The following is a 12,861-nucleotide window of genomic DNA, read 5'->3' on the forward strand; positions in this document are numbered from 1 at the left end:
CCTCTGGCAGGTTCAAGCCATTCCCCTTGGCCTGTCCCTACAGGCCCTTGTCCAAAGCCCCTCTCCAGGTTTCCTGAAGCCCCTTTAGGCACTGGAGCTGCTCTCAGGTCTCCCCTTCAGGAGCCTTCTCTTGTCCAGGCTGACCCAGCCCAGCTCTCTCAGCCTGGCTCCAGAGCAGAGCTGCTCCAGCCCCCAGAGCATCTGCTGTCAGAGCAGGCTTTGATCCATCTGCCAGACATGGGATGGATGCAGAGTTCAGCAGCTCCCTGCAAAGGTCTATGAGTTTGCTCTGAACAAAGACCTCAGCTGGATGCTCTGTTTCCAAGGTCGAAGCACAGATAATTGCTCCTCTTACACATGAACACAAATGGCTGGGGCTCTCAGTCCAAGAGCTGCTAACAGCAATGTGATTTAGCAACAGCTCTTAGGGAAAGCTTGGTGTACTCCCCCCTCTCTGCCAGACAGCAGGAGGTGGAGGAGAGAAGCAGAACACCGAGCTCAGCTCCAGCATTCACACTGGCTCTGGACACCCAGGTGGGAAAATAAACCTGAACATCACTTCTCTGGGGCAGGTAGTGCAAGGACACAGCTGCGTCCTGTGCTCACGAAGCTCCTTGCACAGCCAGACACCTTCTCCTCTAAGCCCTCCACTCGTGAGAAGAGCATCATCTTCTCATTTTAACCTACAAGCCATTACTTCTGTTAGACCCAATTCCCCAGCCCTCACGGTGGTTCTGCCTGCTCGGAACTTGGTAAGGAATGTGGTGGTCCCATGGTACCTGTAAAGCAAAACTTGTATGTTCTGAGAGAAAGCTTCAAAACTCACCAACCTCTGTGGGTCTGGGTACACTGAACTTCTGTGAACAAGGCGATCTGTCTTCCTCAGCTTTCCTCTGCTGCTCTCCCCTCCCTCCCTCCCTCCAGAGGGTGACTTGGATGCTCAGAACTTTCAGGCCTCTAAAAAAATTCCCTGCTGTAGACTTGGCCTCTGCACAGCGGGTGTGAATGCACTGAAAAGCGTCTGTCTCTACAGGAGTCATCCACTGCCCAAGGGCTGGGAATCACTGCCCTGGCACTGCCTTCCTCCTTGCTCATCTGTTTTGAAAACTGCTCCTCGAGGCTGAACTGAGATATCTACAAACCATGCTGAAACACTCAGCAAGTGCTGTCCACAGCCACTCGCTCACCCCATCACTTGCACAACACGTGGATGAGGATTCCCAGAGCAGCTCCACACACCACTGGCGCTGTTCAAGAGCAGGGGGTTTCTCACCATTAGGGTCTGCCCTGGAAAGAACAACATGGCCATTGGCTTGTGATACCCTGCTCCCTGTCCCCTGGTATCAGAAGCACACACTGCATAAAAAGCAGGGAGAAATGTTTGATTAAAAAGCTTCCTGCCTGGAAGCAATTCTGATCCTCGCTCAAACTCAGCCCCTAGAGTATACACTTCAATGTATGTATAAAGTCTTTTGGGGAGGGAGATGAGAAAGCATTAGGGGTTTATATTTGATACCGGCATGTCAGAGCTCTGCTGCTCGTGTTTTCAAGACAGGAACCTTGGTAACAAGTGCTGGTGAGTGCAGCAGGCTCTCCACCCGAGTTACTGGTGCAGGTCTGGTTGTATGTTGTGCAAAAGGGTCAGAAGGGACAAAAACAAGAAAGAGAGAAGTGGGTTTAGTACTTAAATCTTCCTTAAAGTGAAAATGTGAAAGGTCAGACAGCAGCAACAGCAACGGTGAGGAGTATTTTAGACCCAAATAGCACCCAAATCCAGGTGAGAAAGAGGCAGTCTGCAGCACCAGCAGGATCACAGAGCCCATCAGAAATAGCCACTAATCATGAGTCAGGAGCAAGCAAAGTCTGGAGCATGTCAGGAAATAAGAAGTCACCAGGACCATGGACAAACCTTACAAGGGAGCTGTAATTCTGCAGGCCTGAGGAGTCACATTGAAATCAAAGAGCCACACAGGCACAAAAGGGAACAGCATGGAAACCAGAATCCTTCTCCTAACAGCAAACAGAGGTGAATTACAGCACAACAGATCCTTCCCAAATCACCCTCCAGGTCCCCAAAGCAATTGATGGAGGACTGCACACGTGATGCTGACTGACAAGCCTGCAAGATTGTCTGTGGGAAAGGAACAAGAGGGGTAATTTTATTGTCATGTACCACAGGGGGGTGTAAGTAAAATCACAGCATGAGAAAATGACAGTGTATCTGTCTTAGGTCATTTACATGCCTGGATAATCTGTGGGAGGAGAGCCAAAGCTGCTACATTTGACAGAGGCAACACAACAGTGATGTGCCTGGGAAACAGAAGCTTACACAGAAGATTTGCAAGCCCTACAATCCAATCTTGTGTTCATTGCTCCCAGAAACCAAAATGATCAGACTTCATAATTGAGGCTTCCAAACGGTTACACTCTCCTCCCTCATTATGGGCTGGGTAATGGTCTCATCTTGCTGAGCACGCTGCAGGAATGCTGCAGAGGGACAGTCCCACGCTCAGAAGTGAATGTACATCCCAAGGACATGCTTAGAGGCCACAAAGACACCGCAGGCAGGTGGAGAAGCACTAACGGGCATGAGGGCAGACGGTGGGGAGCAGTTGCTGCCATAGGCTGTGTAACACAGTAGTTTTTAGAGGGGGTCTGGATGAAGGAGAAGATGCTTTGTTGGTGTTTGCAGGTTGCTTCTCTGCTGCAGAGGGAGGAGTAACCTGGGAGAAACAGGCAGGAACTGGCATGGCTGGCACACAGGCATGACTTAGCATCTCTGTAGCAGAAAAACTTTCAGAGCTAGATGGAGCAGGGTGGAAGAACAGGCCGTCTGCAGAAGAAGTGTACACACACTGTGCAGCTCACATGAGAGGAAGGATTACAGGATCGCTGAGACACACTCTGCAGGACTCCAGCACTGCACCGTCAGAGCTTCCCAGTGAAAATCCTTGTGATAAGGACGTGTGGAACTCTGCTCAGAACTGATAAGTGTGGTGGAAATCTGATTGTCCTGGGAAATCTGGGCACCTCAAAGGGATTTCAGCTGGGTAGACAGGGAGGAGGAGGTGGATCTTAGAGATATCCTGTGGGAAGAACTGGCTAGTTTTCAGCAGGGCCCAGATATAGGTATTAAGAGAGAGGTCAAGTTACAGAGGACCAAGGGGTTGAGCAGATGGTAAGAAAGAGACATCAAAAAAGGAAGCAGGGAAGAGCAAGCACAAGAAGATTTAACGTTCCACTTTGACTGTGTTGAGCTGAAGCCAGGAGGTGGGTGTCCATGAAGTGCTGTCAGAAAGACAGACTGCAAATTAATCTGGACAGTGCAGGACAGGCCAGGAGGAAAGCGATTGCTGTGAGGCAGCGGGAGGGGATTATAGATGCAACATTGGTAAATCAGGTCACCCAGACAGGGAGTGCAGAGAAGGCAAAGAGGAGGCAAGGGATGGAGCAGGTGAAGTAGTGAGCAGGCACTACTTGAGGACTGTCAAGCAGGACAGGCACAGCCTTAGATTACGTCAACCCTGTCCCATTCTGTGAGCAGAGGGGAAGAAACATCCCTCCCTTGGGGGCAAGTGTGTCATACCAGTTACTGATAAGAAACCTGGAAAGAGCTTGGGAAGCTGCTGGGTCCCGGTTCTCCAAAGGTGAATTTCTGCCTCAGTTTCCCTCGAGCCACCTGGCTCCTGCAGCTGCAGAAACTTCATCTGGAGGGTAGAGAAGAAGAGAAGCCTTCCAGTGGTTGGTGGCTGTAATGCACTTGAGCTTTTGGCAGCTCTATTTTAAGAAGGGGCAGTGAAGCACCCCCCTCCAGAGACAGCTACAAGCTCACCACAAACCCAAAAGAGGGTAAAGCACCTTGTTGGTAGCCTTAGATTGGAAAAACCAACCCCACAGCTGATGCTGGCAGGGACTTATGTCAGGAAATGGAGCATACCCAATGTAACCACTGCCACCCAGGCACTGGAAGAGGCAGAGCTCCCTCTGTTATGTTCAGGGGCAGCAGCAGTGGGGTCCTGAAAGTCACAACTGACCCTGGATTACCCAGGCAGCTGCCTTTTGAGATCACCCCTTTATCTGTGGGTGCTGCTGGAAAGCAGAAGGCAGCACTCAGAGAAGTCCAGCTTAACTTGGCACTGGCAATGGCCTCTGTGTCAGGAAGGGACTCATGGAGTCTCCAAAGGGATGCAGAGGGCGTTTTGCAGCATTGGGCACTCACCCCAAGAGCTCAGAACAACAAAGAGATTCCGGGGAAAAAAAGAATCCATTTCCAGTGGCAGAGAGGCTCTTTTCCAGCCCAGCAATCCTGGGCAGAGAGAGGGGAAAAGAGGGCTGGGAAAAGACAGTGGAACTCAGCTGGAAGAACAATAGGGCTGTATTAAGGGGGCCTACTCTGGCACTTAAACCAGGTTTAAGCAACTTTGCTGCTGCCTAATCTGAGGCTGATGACGAGTCAGTGTCTTGACAATCTGGAAATGCCTGGCCAAGTCAATGGAGAAGAGCAGGTGAGACACTTAACCCTTAAGTGTAGAGGTTATTCTGCTTGCATGTGCACAGCAAAGACAAACAGCCTTTAGGTTTAAGCTGCACAAACCTTCATGGAAGCAAGATATGAAGAGTCAAGACCCAGCAGCCTGGGTTCTCACACTGCCTGCTCACCTGCCCCAGCAATTTGGACATTGTTTTACAAACTTCATTTCCAAAGAGAATCGAGTCTGCAATGCACAGCTTTGTCCCAAATTCCATTACAAGACTTCATCAGATGACTCCAGACTCTGAGACTACTTTCTCTGCACAGTAATAGCCATTACTCCAGACTCTGTGAGCATTTTCATTACCCTTCCATTTTCCCTTTAGATATGACAAGCAATTCTCAGAAAATACGTTATAAACTCTTGCTCTGGAGTTCTGCCACCTTCAATTGCACTCTGCTTTGCTTCTCCAGCCCAAATCACTGTTTTAGATAGGATACGTGCAACCCAACTAAGTAAATGTGCAAAATCCAAACAGTAAAACACTCCCTGAAGCCCCCAGTGCTGCTTTACAGCTGGGAGTACAGGCTAGGGCCTGCCTTGCAGTTGGAAGAGCACCTCCAGTGTTCACAAGTCCTTGTAGACACAGATCAGCATGATCGCTTGCTGCAGAGCAGATCTGGGCCGGTGTGAGGTTCTCTCACAGCCCATCAACAGGGATCTACCTCTGCCAGCCTGCTCTACCCATGGGTGGGCTGCAGGCAGCGTCTCCTGGATGCTACGGATGGTCCTGGAAACACCTGAGGAAACACCTCAACCCCAGTGAGGGGCTGGAATGGCAAATCTGGATTCAGAAAGGGGCCATATGCCTCCCACTCTCACTGAAGTCATTGAGGGTGCCTCAGGCTTGTTGTCACACAGAGGGCAATGTATCCAAGAAGAGGATATACAGAGTAGATTCACTTGGGAACCCCAGCGGAGTACATATTCCCCCCTAACCTCATTTACATTTCTTGTGGCTCCTTGTGCTCCCCACGACTTCAACAGCCCTGCAGGCACAGGCTCTGGTCCATTGAAGCCTTCCAAGAAGCTAACAAGGTTATACCTCCCCAAGCAGCTCCTCCAAGCTGAACCACGACAGACCCCATGGGTGCAGTCAGTGTGGACTGGTGTGAACCAGCAGCGAGGCAGGTTATTCATCATGTGGAGCTGTGCTGCACTCCAGGATCAATGCAGCACACAGGGTGAGGGCTAACCACTGGAGAAAGCCATGACGAAAAGCCTGCTCGAATGCACTTGCAGAAGGATTTACACAGCAAATTAACTCCACTAGTTGAGTTACCTCCATAAGACTTGGGTTTTTTCATTTCAGAACCTCCAAAGGCTGCACAGACCCTCTGGTGCCAAAGAGGAGAGCTGCTGCCTGCACACTGTGAGAACAGCCCTTCACCCTGCCACCTAACAACAACTACCTGCATTTTCGATGGAGATCTCCATTACCTGCGTCACTGTGCTGGTGGTTGTATTGCTGTGTCTGTCTGGAGCTCCTTGGGTTGACTCAGGACATTCATGTGCTGTTCCCAGCTCTGCTGCTTCCTCTCACTGTAAAACAAAGCACATTACTCAGGGTGGATGTGTTCTCTTATTTTGGTTGCCTTCATGGTTTGGTCTGTTCAGAGGCTCTGTGCTCTGCTTTCAAGTCCAGAATTGTCTGTGCAGAGCCTGACGAGGGGAATTTGTACCTGCAAAGCATACATCCTAGATGCTCTTCCCAAACAGCAGAGCTCTGACTAAGATGGCTTTGGAAGAGCCTCCTGCACAGCACAGTGGCATGGTGAAGCCCCTCCTATGTCCTGTGTGGGACAAGCAGCCCTCACCTCTCCTGTGCAAAGGCTTTCTCAGCCCCACAGCACTGTGGGACTTTGCTCTAAGCAGCACTTTCTCATGATTCAGGGAGAGGTCCTACAGACTCTGTTTCCCTTTCTAGTGTGGTCTGTCCTCACTCATCAGCATCTGAGGGCCCCTGAACCTTACACGTGTTCACTAAGCTAGTACTCATTTCATGTCAGACTGGATGCCATGTTTGGTATCACAGCAGAGCTTGGAGACCTCCCAGCCTGGAAAGCAGGATGCTCTGAGCTGACCTGAGTGACAACTGCCAGAGGCCATATCCACCACGTACCTCTGTGTGTGTTCAGACCTTTGGAACACACCACTGCAGTGCCTCTGTCCCCGCAGTGCTGGGTTCCCTGCCCCTCATTCAGATAACCACCCCCCCCCCCAGTTTTAAAAGGCCCAATCCTTACCAGTCCCCATGTCCCTGTACACCCCTGCAGAGCACGGGGAATCCATCACCCCCTGCCCACGTTTGCTGAGCCCACGCTTGCCATCAGAGCCCGTTCTCTGCTCTGGGTGCCTGCAGCACTGAGCACCTTTAGGGGTGCTCAACTACAGGGTAATTAATTAACTCCAGGAATCACTTGTATTATCTGCAATGGAAGACAGCTCTCATGAAGCCAGCGCTGGAGGTGCAGCGGCCCAGGGCACAGCTCCGGTGTGTGGCGCTGCAGTGCCTGCCGGCTGGGCACTCTCAGCTGCGGGCATTCCTAGGTGAGTAAATTCCTACTGCAAATGACTCTGATGAAGTGGCTGCTATTAGAAAGGCAGACACAAAGGGAGCCCACTGACTGGCTGGCAGTGATGTCACCGGCGCTCACCGCACACATCCCCGTTTGCTCAGCTACATTGTGTGTATAATGCTCTTTTCTACAGGCAATAAGGACTCACGGCAGAGCCCTTCACCCCATGGGGGGGGGGGGGTGTGTACTTCTCAAGTGGCTGCTGAAAGCAGAGCAGCCTTTGTTCCTCTCTTGCACTGAGCCTAAGGCTAACAGTTTTCACCCACAAAGGCACTGTGTTATTGCTCTATTACAAACCCACCACTCCGTTTTCTAGGGTGGGTAGCAGAGAAATTGGCGTTTTTTGGCTTGCCTGTACCTAAAAATCATTCTGATCACAGAGATTTTGCTATCTAGAAGCTGAAACTTAAAGTGCAGAAAAAGTTAACAGCCTGGTCTCATTCTGTTTTGCAAGCAGCCAGGCAGCAAAACCCCAACCAGTTCTTTATTTTGCGAGTTCCACATGTTGGTTTTTGCTCCCTGCTCAGGCACTGTGGAACTCTCAGGGGGCTCTGCCAGTGGGGCAGGCTCATTTCTCTCCCCTAACTGAATGTCCTATCAAACTTCCAGAATTTGCCTAGCCAATGTTGCAGCTTCCATCATTTCTGGATGCAAACAGGCATGCTGGTACAGCTTAAATGGCAGAACCCCGTGCAGACAGCAGGCACGAAGCACCACTTGCCTCACAGAACTGGAATGAGCTTTCAAATCCAAGGAGGCCTGCCAAGCCGGCCCCGCGGGGCTGTGGGCAGCTCTGCAGCTCCCTCGGGCAGTGCTCCTGCAGCTCTGGGCTCCAGCCTTCACCACACAGGGAAGCGGGCAGAGCGGGAGGTTTCCCGTACCTGCTGCTTCCTCCCTCCATCACGTACAGCTGAGGTGTAAGTTTTGCTGGGAAGGCCAAGTGTAACATCCCAGCTCCTGCTTGGGCTGTACAAACACTGCTCTCCTCTAACACACGCAGCACAAACCCAGAGCTGACCTACACAACTTGCCTGTTCCCCTTGGATTATGGCTCTGAAGTCATTTGTCCTACAAGGGCAGAACAGAAACCACATCTATCACTTGGAAGATGTCCTGGAAACCCCCGGATAGTTGCACTGATGAAACTGGACACTGAGGATGGCTGGAGAGCTCAAGCAGAGTTAGATTTGCTGTTCCCAGTCCAGGGGTCATGACTCTCTGCAACATCATCAGCTCCACTTTATTCCAGGTGGCTTGAAGTCGGAAATCATTGTCTGTTATTGCCTGAAGATTTGCTGAGCTGCCTGCCCTTTGCAGATAGCAGCTGCCCTCAGACTCCCAGATGCTGGATCTGAGGCTTTTGAAGTCCTGAGGGTGAAGGCGCAAGAACAGGCATCAGGGAAAGAAAGAGCCTGACTGAATCAGAGTTTAAAAAGAATTGAAGGCAGAAGTCCTAGGAGAGGGAGCTGGCTGGCTGGGACATGTGGTCAGGATCAGCAGAAAGGGTCCAGGTTTAAAGACCTGGAACAGATTCAGATCACTCCTTTCACATGTGACCTGCTTTCCTGTTTGAGGAAGACAGCAAAGAGCAGGATCCAGTCTGGACTGAATCCCGGATCCTTTCTTTGCCAATGCACAGCTTCGCCTAACATCCCTCTGTGCTTTTACCACTCCCTGCGCAGCATACAGGGTTAGCAAAAGCATCAGAAGAATCTCAAGTAAAACAACTTCATTGGTTTTAAGAGCTCTCTTACAGTATCTCTGGAGCTCAGGCATGCTCCACCACAGACCAGGGGCAGGAAGCTCAGAACAGCCTGTGGACACTGCATTACTATTCAGAACTGTATCGAGTTCCCAAATGGCAACCACTGTCCAAAAAAAGAACAGAACACCCCCCCACCCCCCCATACAGCACAACCAAATGAGCATGCTGAGCCTAACTCTGCTTCCCTTCCTCACACAGAGTAACCCCCTTGCTCCCATCTTGGATTTCAGCAGCGTTCTTTCCCCATGTGAAGCAGCCAGGCTCTAGTGGAGAACTTGGTCCCACCTACTTATCACTTACAACAGGAATTCCTTCATCACTTGGCTTTTTAATAAAGCTGGGGTTTGATGTACCAGTCAGCCCCCCCCTTTCACCTGAGGACAGCATCAGAACCATGTCTGGATTATAACACTCAAGAAGCTGTTCTGGGGTGATAGGAATCAAAGCCCTGAAAGTGGGACTGCGTTTAATTCATCGTGGCTGATTTGATGGTGGATTGAGAGGTTCAGGATTGGCCTGGGGGATAGTTACCACAGGGCACATTGAATTAGGGTGATAGCTTTTCATTTCTAGCAATGTGGGAGGGAAGCGGGGAGGAAATAAGTGAATAATTGCACCTAATTAGAACTTGTGTGTGCATCCCAAATTAATCTGTTGAATAATCAACCACCACCAACAGAGTGATTCAAAAGGAAAAGGAAACAACAGCCCAGAAAGATCTAGATGGCTCCCATAAATTCCTCAGGATGGGACAAATGTTTTATGGAGCTGCGGCCCTAACTACAGAAAGGGAAAGAGACAAGATTACTGAGTGGAAACACTTGTTTTGCCTAAGATGAATGATAAAGAAAAGGGATGAGGACAGCGGGGGACAGCGGGTGATGCTCCTGCCTGACTCTCTTTCCTATCCGCTCACAACACACGGCTGGGACACCACATCCAGCCCCAGGGAGATGCGGGGTGGCTGCAGGGGGACCAGACACGCCACTGCTGTCACTGCAGAGATAATGAAAGGTATCCAGGCTAGCAGAGAGGGCAGATGGAGGCAAAGCTGCAGCTAGCAATCTGTGTGCAAGCACCGACCAACCCACTGCTCCCTGTCCACAGGATCCCCATAATCTCCCAAGGCAGACCTGCTGTTACAAACACTCTCATCACTAACGCAGCGGGGGCAGCTAAGCAGAGAGAGGGAATGATCTAGCAGGGGGTTAATAAAAGGACTGACGCAGAACAAAAAAGCCTGTCACTCGCCCCAAGATGTGCTCTCCATCCCTTCCACCCCCCAGGAAATTAAAAATCCCAGCCTGGGGTGTACACTGTGTTCTCAGCAGGACTGGATGGGGAATGGGATGTGGAAGGGTAGGATGGGAAGGGGAAAGTTGGGAGTCAAATGTTTGTGCCAGCTGTTGTTTCTGGTGTGATAGATCTGGCGTTATTCTGAAGGACCAGGTTACCTGGTCTTTAAAAGCCTGACAAGACCAAGCCATGTTTCTGAGCGCTGTTGCCAGCAGCTCCTCCCGGAGAGAGTCCTGCCGGGCCGGAAGGCCAAGCTGCTCTGCCTGACACCAAAGTCCATGCTAGCATGTTTCCATGGAAATGGGAACAGAACAAGTGCCTGTGGCATGACACACCTTTTCTGATGCAGATTTGGACCATTTCTGACATCCCTTCTTGCTGACAACCTCAGGACTGGAGATTTTAGGAGCACAATCAAAACAGAACAAGAAGGGAAAAATATGTGATTGTACACAACAAAACCCCTCACCCTCTCTGGTGAGCAGCAGCTGAACCAAAACCATCCTTCAAGGCAAGGAGGCTTCCACACTAAATATAGTCTGGTAATCACAGGGTCCTTGTTTCTCACAAGGAGGTAGCAATGATCTGCTCCTTCCCCTCTTCAGGATGCTTTGGGTAAAGTTTCCAGCATTTTCCCCCCCTCCAAAGGAATGAAATGTCTCTGCTTGGGGGTGGATCCCCCACTGCCCATTTCCTCCCTGCATTGGCTTCTCTGCAGTGCACTGTCCGCAGCTTGGGAGGCAGGCACAGGCAGATGCAGGGCAGGTACGGGCAGAAGCAGGCAGGTGCGGGAAGGGAGCAGGCAGGGAGTGGGCAGAGAGGCAGAAGCGGGCAGGGAGCAGGGCAGGAGCAGGCAGAGGCAGGTAGGGAGCAGACAGGAGAAGGGCAGGAGCAGGCAGAGGCAGGTAGGGAGCAGACAGGAGAAGGGCAGGAGCAGGCAGAGGCAGGTAGGGAGCAGACAGGAGAAGGGCAGGAGCAGACAGAGGCAGGTAGGGAACAGACAGGAGAAGGGCAGGAGCAGGCAGAGGCAGGTAGGGAACAGACAGGAGAAGGGCAGGAGCAGGCAGAGGCAGGTAGGGAGCAGACAGGAGAAGGGCAGGAGCAGGCAGAGGCAGGTAGGGAGCAGACAGGAGAAGGGCAGGAGCAGACAGAGGCAGGTAGGGAGCAGACAGGAGAAGGGCAGGAGCAGGCAGAGGCAGGTAGGGAACGGGCAGGAGCAGGGCAGGAGCAGGCAGGGAACAGGCAGGAGCAGGGCAGGAGAAGCGCAGGAGCAGGCAGGGAGCAGGCAGGCGAAGGGCAGGTGCAAGCAGGGAGCAGGGCGGGAGCAGGGCAGGAGCAGCGGGGAGCAGGCAGGGACTGGCAGGGCGCAGGCAGGAGCGGGCAGGAGCTGCCGCGCAGCAGCGCAGCCCCGCAGCGCCCTCTCCCGCGGGCAACCGCACTCCGACCGCCCGGAGAACCGCGCGGCGCGGCTGCCGGCGCCGGGGACGTGCGGCCCCAGCAACCCGCTGCTTTCGGGGTGTTCCGGGTGCCGCCAGTCCCAGCCTCCAACCGGGCAGCCGGGCACGGCCCAGCGCACGGAGGTGGCATTTCGCAAGGTACATACGGGCAGCACCCAAAGCAGCAGTAACCTCTGCATGGCTTGAGGCAAGGCCAGTGGCATTTTGCAAGCAGAAATCTTTGCCTACCTACTGCTCTCTATCAGCCCCTGGGCACGGCACATAAAGGTGAGCTCTGTTCACAGAGGCTTTGCCGAAGACTAAGTTTGGCATAGAATCCCAGCCTGGTTTGGGTTGGAAGGGACCTTAAAGCTCCTCCAGCTCCAAGCCCTGCCACGGGCAGGGACCCCTTCCACTAGAGCAGCTTGCTCCAAGCCCCTGTGTCCAACCTGGCCTTGAACACTGCCAGGGATGGGGCAGCCACAGCTTCTCTGGGCACCCTGTGCCAGCGCCTTCAACCCATCGGCGCAGGAGCCAACACACTTCAGGAGAAGGAACATGAGAGATCTGCGAAGCCACAGGCAAAGAGGTGACAAATTTTGTCTCTGTAGGGAGTCTGGTTGGCTTGGGATTGGTACCATTTTAAAGGGGAAGTTAGCGCTCCTAGTGCTGGGAGCCAAGGATATGAACAAAGGAGCTTCATGAATACCAATGTGTGCATAGATGGAACAAATAAAAGTCATCTACAGTTGATATTTTGCTTTCCAAGTGGGTGAAAACGAGGTGTCCCCTTGATTCAGACCCCCAAGAGATCCAGAAAGAGCTCTGGCCCCTTCATTAGACACAAAGAAGAGACTGGATATCAAGCACTGCCTGAGGTGCCAAGCCTGGCTGAGGGCTTCCATGCTGTCAGCAGGACAGTGTGTGGGAGCAGTTAACCTTCCTCCATGGGGAACAGCATTCCCAGGACACAAAGGTCTCCTGACTGCCATCAAAACACTGGAAAAGTAGAAACATTTCTGCCCTTCCTCAGTGCAAGGGACTGCAGAAGGCATCAGCGTCAGAGCCAGACCCAGCTACACCCACAGCATATGGCTATGTCACACTATGGCTGCAGCAATAAAGTTCGGAAAGGAAATTACTAGTTAAGTAAAAGGCCTTTTGGTTGACTGGAATATTTAATTTGGCACAGAAGGAATTGAGAAGCCCAGAGCTCCCTATGAGCACAAAGCAGCAGCAGCAATGTGCCATGT

At 52.0% G+C, this 12,861-nt stretch overlaps 1 long non-coding RNA gene across 1 annotated transcript in view; it reads right to left on the reverse strand.

The window, feature by feature from the left end:
- The window catches only part of LOC133266190 (uncharacterized), a 45,922-nt gene that overhangs the window by 20,960 nt on the left and 12,101 nt on the right, over positions 1 to 12,861 (reverse strand). Inside the window, exon 2 of the long non-coding RNA XR_009742281.1 lies at positions 5,973 to 6,074. This is a non-coding gene — a long non-coding RNA (uncharacterized LOC133266190). The remainder of the gene's footprint in view (positions 1 to 5,972; positions 6,075 to 12,861) is intronic.

This window comes from Pezoporus flaviventris, unplaced genomic scaffold (genome assembly GCF_033815535.1).
Source record: "Pezoporus flaviventris isolate CSIRO_AGI_PZ_B2104156 unplaced genomic scaffold, CSIRO_AGI_Pfla_v1 ptg000006l, whole genome shotgun sequence".
In the NCBI taxonomy this organism is placed as follows: domain Eukaryota; kingdom Metazoa; phylum Chordata; class Aves; order Psittaciformes; family Psittacidae; genus Pezoporus; species Pezoporus flaviventris.